The sequence below is a fragment of the Sarcophilus harrisii genome, chromosome 1 (assembly GCF_902635505.1).
Source record: "Sarcophilus harrisii chromosome 1, mSarHar1.11, whole genome shotgun sequence".
Lineage (NCBI taxonomy): Eukaryota > Metazoa > Chordata > Mammalia > Dasyuromorphia > Dasyuridae > Sarcophilus > Sarcophilus harrisii.
Genome location: NC_045426.1, coordinates 15,970,080 through 15,979,839, shown reverse-complemented (window position 1 = coordinate 15,979,839; position 9,760 = coordinate 15,970,080). Strand labels below are relative to the sequence as shown.

The following is a 9,760-nucleotide window of genomic DNA, read 5'->3' as shown; positions in this document are numbered from 1 at the left end:
TTTGTATATAGTACATTTCACTTTTCACCCAAGTTAATATAGAATTTTCCAGGTTTCTCCCCCCCCCCCCACACAGTATCCTGCTCATTATTTCCCATAGAACAATAATATTTCCATCATAAATACATACCATAGTTTATTGAGTCATTCCCCATTTGATTATCATCCTCCCAAATTTCATTATTTTTTGCCCTAAGAAGAGAGCTGCTATTAGGGTACATATATGTCATTTTGCTTTTTTCCCCAAAAAAACTCTTTTGGTATTCATGTCTCATAGTGGTATTATTAGATCAACGGATATGTATATCATGGGGAAAATAAAGGCCATAGAATATGAACTTTCATCTTTAATTCTACAACTAAAAACTATCCAACTTGCCTCCCATTAACTCCTTTTCCCCTTCTCTGATGAAGAAGTTGCCCCTTTCCTAGCCAAGGCTAATTCTATTTGGGGTTAATTCTTTAATGGGGGTTTTTAACCAAGGACCCATTAGTTAATTTTTTTTTAATATTTTGGTCATTATTTCAATATATATAGTTTGCTTGATAATACAATGTATTTTGTTTTATGCATTTAAAAACAGCATTCAGAGAAGGAATACCTGGACTTTTAGCAGAATGCCCAATGTCCATTACACACATACAAAAAAAGTTGAGAGCGCTTACTTTAGAGCTCCCTTCTCAATTTTTTTCTAGCCTCTCCATACTTACTTTCTAAGATAGTTTCCTTCACCCTTAAAAACAATAGGGATATTCACACCTCTCAGATTGCCTAAAATGACAGGAAATGATAATGATAAAGGTTGGAGGGGATGTGAGAAAACTGCAACACCAATTCACTGTTGGTGTTGTGAAATGATCCAACCATTCTGGAGAGCAATTTTCGAAGTATGTCCAAAGGGCTATCAAACTGTACATATCTTTTGATCCAGCAGTGTCTTAATTGGATCTGTATCCCAAAGAGATCGTGGAAAAGGAAAAAGGACCCACATGTGCAAAAATGTTTGTTGCAGCTCTTTTTTGTAGTGGCAAAAAACTGGAAATTGAGTGGATGACCATCAGTTGGGGAATGGCTGAATAAATTACAGTATGTGAATGTGATGGAATATTATTGTTCTATAAAAAATGATGAGCAGGCTGGTTTCAGAAAAGCCTGGGAAGGAAAAAGAAAGTGAGAAAGAAAACAAAACAAAAACAACAAAAACAAAAAAGCTACACTTTGATCTGCATTTAGTCTCCTTAGTTCTCTCTCTGGATATGAATGGCTCTTTTCATCACAAGTCTATCAGAAATACTTTGAATCACCTCACTTGAAAAGAGCCAAGTCCGTCACAGTTGATCATCATATAATCATCTTGTTGCTGTGTACAATTTTTCTCTTAGTTGTCCTCACTCTACCAAGGCTCTTGTTGGTCTCCTCTTTTTACATTCATCTCTTAGTGATCTCATTAGCTTCCATGTGGTTCTATCAAATGTGGGTACCCTGTCTGAATTTCTACTGAACTCCAAGCCTGTATTGCCAACTTCTTATCAACCTTGACATACCATTTACATTTCAAATTCAATCTGTTCAAAAAGGCATTCATTTATCTTTTTTCAACCCATATTTTCTCAATTTCTATTTTGATGATGACTATCCTCTTGGTGAACCAAATTCATGACCAGAAAATATCCTAGGTTTTTCTCTCTCCTTCATGCGTATGGTTAATAAATCTTGTCAATAACCTCTCTCACATCCAGCTCCTCTCTAATCACACAACTATTGTCTTTGCTCTGGATCTCACCATTCTATCTGCTTTCAATCTCTTCTCATTCCCAATTTCCATCCACTCAGCTATCAACTTAATGTTCTTAAAACAAAAGTCTGATCATTATACTTAATTTCTCAGAAATCTTTAGTTGATCCTTACTGCTTCTAAGTTGAAATACAAATTTCTTAGGTTAGCAGTTAAATTCCTCCACAACATAGCTCTCACAAATCCCTACAGAATTCTATTACTCCCCCTGGCATGTTCTATATTCCAGCGGAACAAGCTTACTAGCAGTTTCACAAATTTAACATGCTATCTCATGTTTCAAAAACTTCACAGGGAAGAGTATCTCTCAACCTCTCTTTCCTCTTCCCTTCCAACTTTGAGAATGCTAAGGTTCCTTCACCGTTTACCTCCCATTCAAAAACTTAAGGAGGTACTTTACACATTAAAAGCACTTTTAAAATATTTGTTGAATTGATTAAGTTTCTACCTTTACAGAGCTCTTGGTTACTTTTCTTTTTTTATGTATTTATTTATTTTTTGATTACTTTTCATAAAAGACCAAATCTGAAGATAATCTAGGAAAACTAGTGATCCATTTTGGTACAAACAGTAGACTTCCTACATGAAAGCAAAGCAATGTGTCATCCTCTTTTCTATTTTTAAAAATTTTATCCTACATGTTCTACTCATTAACTTGGAAAATGTGGTCTATGGTAGCTGCACAAATGGATTGAAGAGTTGATTATGTGTTCTCTATTTCCCTTGGGAGAGAAAGGTGACATTGTTGTTCAGGGCTTGGGCCTGACCTTAGGCCTGTATAATAGATGTTTTTTGACTTGTACATCCGACATTCTCAGTAGGAAGCAATAAATTAATTCACAAATACTAATTGATCAGAGACCACTAAAACTACTTTATGGAAGCAGTTACAGAGCACTAGGGAAAATGAGGCATTTGGTTAGGCTCTAATGATCTAGTAATTGTATGACCTAATTAAGTTTTTTGTTTTGTATTGTTTTAACATATTTGCTTTAAATTTCAGGAAGAATGTATAGCTGCACTAGATGGGATATATGTTGGATACCTAGGACGTGCATTGAGCTCCTTGTTACTATATGGAAAGGAAAAAAAGCAATACTTTTGGAAAGTTTGAAGTTTAGTGACTTTGTTGGGGGTGTCTGAAGCAAATACAATGAAGTTAGTGGGATTTATGCAGAGTATTTTACTTTTTTTTTTTTTTTAAAGCTACATCCAACACCTTGTACTTAGAAAACTGAGTAATAAAAGCACGAGGAGGCAAGCAGTTTGATATTATCTTACTATTCACCAAAAGGCTTAGAAGGGCATTTTAAAAGATACACACTATGAATCTACATAAGGATCAGGAAGTAGTCAGTATTCTTATCATAAGTATCCATGCTATGATATTCTATCCCAATCTGGACTCAGTAACCTAAAGGAATGTCTACATCCTTTAGAAGAAATCCAAATTTAAGTAAAAGAATTAAGGAGAATGAAGGACAAGTTAAAGGAACTGGATTTAACCCTCAAAGAAGGCTAACATCAGACTTCTCTTGAACTTAAGAGAACACTGGCCCCACAAAGGTTACATTGATCTTACTTTATATTGAGTACATAGTACCTGATGGTACAATACAGGCCTAAAATCAGGAAGACCTCTCTTCAAATCTAGCCTCAAATATCTCCTAGATATATAAAGGAAAGGGAGGAAGGGAATAAGAATTTATTTATAGAGCACCTACTATGTGCCAGCTAGGCACTGTGCTAATAGCTTTAGAAATAATACCCTCATTTTACAGTTGAGAAAACTGCTAATAACTGCCAGATCTGAACACACAAGTCCAGTGCTCTATGCACTTTATCACATACCTATCTGTGTGATCTTGGGCAAGCCACATAACCCGTTTGCCTCAATTTCATCAATTGCAAAATGGCACCTACATAGGGATGTTTTATATTTTTAATTTCAAAAGCTTAGTATAGTACCTGACAGACATTAGGTGCTTGCTTACTCCCCTGTACTAGCCACTTTCCAGACATTTTACTCCTAACCACCACCACCACACACCCCCAGATACACACACACACACACACACATACTTATACAGCTTTCTATCTAATTAAAGTTGGGGGGAAAAAAAACTCTTAGAGAATTTCTTCTCCAACTTTAGCCCTGAAAAACAGAAAAGCCAAAATCCAAATTTCTTTAGACCCTTTCCTTTTTAAATATGAAGGCCTAGAAGAAATTGGGTCTCCATTAATATACACTCACACAAAGGCTAATACTCTCTACCCAAACCCCCAACTCCATTTTCTTCTTTTCCATCCCTCATATTATTGTCAGATTGAAATTCTCCACATAAGACTATATCTATGTCAATGCACTGTTTAAAAAAACAAAACAAAACCACTTATCTTTTTAATAGTTCCTTCTTGTCCAGCAAAGAAGGTTCAAGCTCCTTAGTCTAACAGTCAAACTTAGACCCATTCTACAGAATACAGACCCAAAAAATGTTTAACAAGAGCAGCTTCTCCTTTTGACTTTACTATACTATGGCCTTAATTGTGTTTGTAACTTTAGATGACGTACATTTTTGTGTGTGTGATGTATAGAGCACTAAGGGAATGTGAATCTGAATAAGACTTCTGTAAATCTCAGAAAAAGAATTGGTTTTAAAGAATTATTCAACTATTTGATTATCATCCCTATACCTGGGACTCAAGAAGAAATTTGTTTTGGTCTCAATACAAGCAAAGTGACTTTATGAAACACACAGTATGCCACAGAGCAACTCTGGAGTCTTTAAAAAGTTTGAGTTGTAGTCTATTCCAGTCCTTTGACTGAAAGGGCAGCAACAAAAATGTTACCATTTAAATAGTAAAAATAAAAAGCCTCTGACGTATCAGTATCTCCAAGTTTAAAACTAAAGCTCTGGTATTTTATTCACTATTAGTAAGTACTAAAGTAATGTTTCTTCTAACTCCAAAATTCTTCAAGTATCAAACCAGTTATAGTTCTCAAAACCAGAAGTGATGTCAAAGACTTGGCTAAATCTGTTAACCACACAGGAATCCTTTCTACAACATCTGAGAAGTATTTATTACAGCTTCTGTTTAAATATTTTCCATGATGAGGATCTCACGATTTCCCCAAGCATCCCTATCCCATTTTTGCATGGCTCTCAGGATCAGAGTTTCCTCATCTAGAATCAAAATGTGCCTCCCTGAAACTGCCATCACCCACTACTAGTTCTGAAAAGATATAGCCAATTACCCTTTCAATAGCCTTTTGGAGGTTATAAACCAGTCTTCCCACCCCACCCCCAAAATAAGGAATTTTATTTTCTTCAACTGAAACTTTATTTCAAAACTATCTGAGGGAAGCACCAGTTTGTCAGTCTTTTAAAAATGTAGCATATGGAATTAAGTGACACTAAGTATGTGGACAGAGGAATAATCACTTCCTTTGTCCTGAACACTATATTTGTTTTAACACTGATCAAGTTGTACTAGTCTATTAATCAAGATGTTGTGATAGAAGTTTAAAGTTAATTACCATTTTTGTTGTTAGTTTAACAAGTGTTATATCTGTGTGATTAACAATGTTACTACTTCAGAAAGAAAATATGAACTGCTATTCTGCTATCCACTAAAGCAAGCACAACAAACCAAATTGTTTCATCTTTGCCCCCTTTTATTTAAAAGAGCACTTGTTTCATTAATATTGGTTTTACATTCCAGAAAACATATTACTTCAGAAATACATGAAAAATAAAAGCTGTTAATATGGTACAAAATTTTTCTTTAACATGTAGTAAGTAAGCTTTTAAGGGATGAGTCAACTGTCCTTTGAAGCAAAGCACCAAGTATAAGTGTCTTCAGCACTACACAAAGCTGTGACACAATTGTGGTTGCCTTGGATGTCCCACAACATCCAAACATTCTGAAAGTTACAATGAAAAAATGCTATGATATTCTCTAAGGTGACAAATACAAGTAATTTATAAGCTTTCTTTTATCAGTTTGATTTTAAGAATTTAAAAAGTTGTCCAATGTCTCCATCAACCAGTTTCATCAAGCAATACTGTCAATGCCCAAAGACCTTAACTTATTTGAAACCCCAATGGACTTAATATACAATAACTCACTCCCATCATCCTGGAAAGCATATGGTAGCAATTATAATCTTAAACACTAAAATGAAAGTATTATATTGTTTCTCTGGTAAGGATGTTTTATACACACATTATAGACAATTTACTCTAACATTCTAGAATAACTAGTTTCACACAAATTAAAAGAGATAAAATACAAAATGATATGGCATTTTAGGAAATTCCGGAAATCAAAATTATTTTTATTGCAGTTAATACCAGCTTTCTATATTTCACCAAATTCTTTTGCTTTTGGAAAAAAAAATGCAAATTTCCTTTCTAATGGCAAGATGAGAACCATATTTTAAATGGCAGCAATTTTTTTTCCTTTTGGACATGTTTTTATTACAAATTATTAACATCTGAAAGAACTAGTAATATAAAGACACAATAACAGTACTATTTCTTCTTCAGGATTATGCTAGTACAATTAAATGAAGCTCTTTAGGTTCCAATTTCTCCTAAGAAAGCATTTCATGAAATGAGTAAAAGAAAACATTTCAAAATGAGTGTCTCCTGCAACCAGAAAATGCAGCATTTCTTTCTTTAATATTACAAAAAAAAAAAAAGCTAATTAAGCATTCACACAGCAAATACTTTCTGGCCTCAATTTCCTTGAGGCATAAGCAAGTCATAATGTCCAACTCGGCCTTCTCGTTTTCTTTGATCTAGTAAGTCTTCTTTACGCCTTTTTCTACCAACCACCAAATATCTATCATGCCCCATTCCATGAGATTTACTCTTAAGGCCATATTTCTGAGCAATCTGATGAATCTGCTTTCGTTCATCACTGGTAAATTCTGTTGAGAAAACCAAGTCTGTATGGCTCTCTGAATGGGCATAGTTTTTGATGATTTGGTCAATGTATCTCTTGTAAAGTTTATTTGGTTTCTCCACATCAAGTCCAAGACCTTCTCGTTTATGCTGCTCTTTGACTGAAATTGGCTCACAGATGCCCTCCCCACATTTCCCTAAACCTCCACCCATCCAGCCCATTTTTCTCAAAAGCTGATTTCCAATATTGTCCTCTTTGATCTCCTGTTGATAACCATCATCTCCTGAGCGCCCCCGAATTTCACTTCTTGTGATCATATCTTCAATGGTACCTCTCTTCAGGTTGTTAAAGGCAGTGGACCTAGTCTTTTTAAGGATTTTGACAACTTCTTCTACAGTCTCATGCTTGACACCCCTCTTTATCCCAACTGCTTCTGTAATTAATTCTTTCTCCAGCATTACTTTGCATTTCCATTGAAGGACTGTTAGCTTTTCAAAAACATACTCAACAGTCATTTTGTTGAACTGAGTTGTATCATTTAGTGTGCACACTGGATTTGAGGAATTCCCATAAACTACTCGGTCCCTTAAATCTTTCCTCTTTCCACATTCCTTAGCAGCATAGCTTACTGGTTGAACTTGTGTGGCTGCAATGTTGGATTTCATTTTTTGCAGAACATTCAGTGCCTCATCAGCAGCTGTATATTTACTTGTTTTTTTGCTTCCATAACCTTCAGCTAAGCATTGGCCTTCCAAAAACACTTGACAGCGCCATGAATTATTTGGCATGATATCATATTTGTATTCAATTGACATTCTGTTGAAGGAAGCAGACTTATTAAGGACACCAATGGAATCACTTGCATTTTCTATAAGGACAAAATTATTCCAGCGTTTGGAAAGGGAAAAAGCAGAATTGGAGTTTAAATGCCCAAATTCATTCCTGATGGAGAGAAAGTCTTCTGGGACCCTCAGGGCTGGAGGAAAATCATATGAAGATAAGCCAGCTGGAAATACCACTAAGTCATCATGATAAGTGTGTTTGAATTTCCTTTTAACAATCCTAACTTCAACAGGTTTTTGCAAAAGTTTTACAACCTGCTCCGTAGCTCGATCCCTAGATCCATTCTTGCTGCCAGCATAACCTGTTGTCAGATAGACACTCTGGCATCTAACTTCACAGGCATAGCCATCAGTCAGGAATTTCTTACTTCTGGGGATGTCTGAGGGAGCAATTTCTTTTAAAGAAGCGTATATATACTCGGGATTGGTCTTACAGGCCTGGAAGCAACGAGATAATATAAAGGTATAGCTACTTTTCTCAGATCTATGAGACATTTCTCTCTTGGGAAGGTTTCTCTGGACAGCTCCAGAAAGTCTTTCAATAAAACTTTGCTTTGTGGCTAGAATTAAGTGTGGAAATGTTGCTGCAGAGGAAGATTCAGCAACGGACTGAGCATATGAGCTATTTGAGGCAGGGTCCCCACAGTTTGAGAATGTTCTGCTTGTTGTAGGTTTCCTCTCTATAAAAGAAAATCGAGTTTGAGAAAACAGAGTCTTTCCAAACCGGGCACGGAATCTGTCCCGCACGTAACTTTTCAGACTGTCTACTGGCCATTTGATAGAGTCAACTTGTGGATCTCCCCACTCATTTCCCGAGTCTGTGGGATCTTTCTTTCTCTCCTCTTCCTTACTACTAGCAACAAAATGTACAGGCTCAAAGCGAGGCCTCACCAGGAATCTAGGGGCTGCTTTCTTTTTGGGAGGGCTCGGGGCAGCGTGTGGAGAAAGGGGCCGCTTCTGAACTTTAGGGGGCTGGGGCACCACCAATTTGAAGGAAGGCATCTCCCCGATGTGGATGCCTTCCGCCATCTGGAGGATTTTCTCCATCAACTGTGGGCCATACTTACAGCCCAGGAAGATGTGGTTCGTCCAGGCGGTGGAGAGGGAAAGCAGCTTTTCAATCGCCCCAGGGCCGGTGTAGCTGTGCAGGTGCCGGCAGATGAATTCGCGCCTCAGCCCCCACTGCCGGTCGCTCTCGTGGCTGTAGCGCCATTGAGCCAAAGTCTCCTCGAGCTTCTGCTCCGGGTCCGGCTCGGGCTCGGGCTCTGGCTCGGGTTCGAGTTCTGGCAGCGGCGGCGAAGGAGACGGAGGCAGCGGCGGCGGCGGGGAGGGGATTGGCGGCGGCTGCAGCGGTAGCGGCGGAGGCAGCGGCGGAGGCGTTGGCGGAGACAGGAAGTCATCCCCCAGTAACAGGCGCTCGCCCGCCATCATCGCCTCCTTCTCCGCCCCAGGGAGGAGCTGCACAGGGCCGCCCCCACGGCTGGTCAGATGGTCAGACGTGGCGTGGGGCGGGCTGCTGGCCGGGGCGGGGCCTGGCCGGACCCACCTCCTTCCTTCGACAAACTGTTAAGTCACCCTGGGCCTGCTTCCATCTTGGGTCCGGCCAGCGCTGCACCACTGCTCCGGGATGGACAGACACAGCCGAGGGGGAGCAGGCCTTGCCTGGGGGGCATGGCCCAGCCCCGCTGCAGCTGCCACGCCACGCCACGCCAGAGCCGGGGAGCGAACCGCGTCAGCACGGCGGCGGCGTATCGTTCGGGCAGATCAGGGTCCAAAAAGGGGTCCGCTACTGCTGCGTCGGCCGCTGCTGTGGTCACTCCAGAGCCAGAGAGCCTGCCCCGCCCATCTCCTGGGGAGGGGGGGCGGCCCACAGCCCAATGGCCGCCCTACCCCTGCTGCGGACCTCCCCCAGGCTGCGGACCTCCCCCCAGGCTGCGGACCTCCCCCCAGGCTGCGGACCTCCCCCCAGGCTGCGGACCTCCCCCCAGGCTGCGGACTCCAGCAGCCACCTCCTGGGATGGGAAAAGGGTGGGGGGGTGGGATCGGGAGAGGAGATGGAAGTGGGAGGTGGGGCTCAGCAAGGGGAACGGATGGAGACTGCACTGGGGATAAAGATGGGCTGGGGGAGGGGGTGTAAGTGGTCAGTTCCCACTCCCTCCAGTTCTGGGGCCTCAAAAGTTCATCCAGGACCTGTCTACACCCTTCCCAAAG

At 40.0% G+C, this 9,760-nt stretch overlaps 1 pseudogene; it reads right to left on the bottom strand.

Moving 5' to 3' along the window:
* Positions 1-6,188: 6,188 nt before the first annotated feature.
* On the bottom strand, positions 6,189-9,453 carry LOC105749619 (annotated as a pseudogene).
* Between the last annotated feature and the right edge of the window lie 307 nt (positions 9,454-9,760).